Source organism: Piliocolobus tephrosceles, chromosome 18 (genome assembly GCF_002776525.5).
Source record: "Piliocolobus tephrosceles isolate RC106 chromosome 18, ASM277652v3, whole genome shotgun sequence".
Taxonomy (NCBI): Eukaryota; Metazoa; Chordata; class Mammalia; order Primates; family Cercopithecidae; genus Piliocolobus; species Piliocolobus tephrosceles.
The window spans coordinates 71,056,668-71,056,947 of NC_045451.1; the positions used below are offsets into that span (position 1 = coordinate 71,056,668).

Genomic DNA, 280 nt, shown 5'->3' on the forward strand with positions numbered 1-280 from the left:
ATATGATTAATACCCAAAAGGCAGAATGGATAGATGGATGAATACTATTCTATCTGTGATACAGAGAAACTTCAGATGTAATAAAGTATAAGGCCAATTAACCCTACAAACAGGATCCACAGTTTCACGACAATGAGAAAGCAAGACTTCAAGAGGGCGGGAGTTTTTGTCTGCCGATTTTCCCGCGTCTAGCACAGTGCCTGACACATATTAAGTGCTCTGCAAATACTGAATGAAAGAATACACCCCATCAGTATCCCACCGCGCCTGCGCTAGATGT

General features: G+C 42.1%; 1 long non-coding RNA gene across 3 annotated transcripts in view; it reads right to left on the minus strand.

Moving 5' to 3' along the window:
- LOC116418520 overlaps nt 1–280 on the minus strand; it is a 62,059-nt gene that overhangs the window by 61,212 nt on the left and 567 nt on the right. The window lies entirely within an intron of this gene.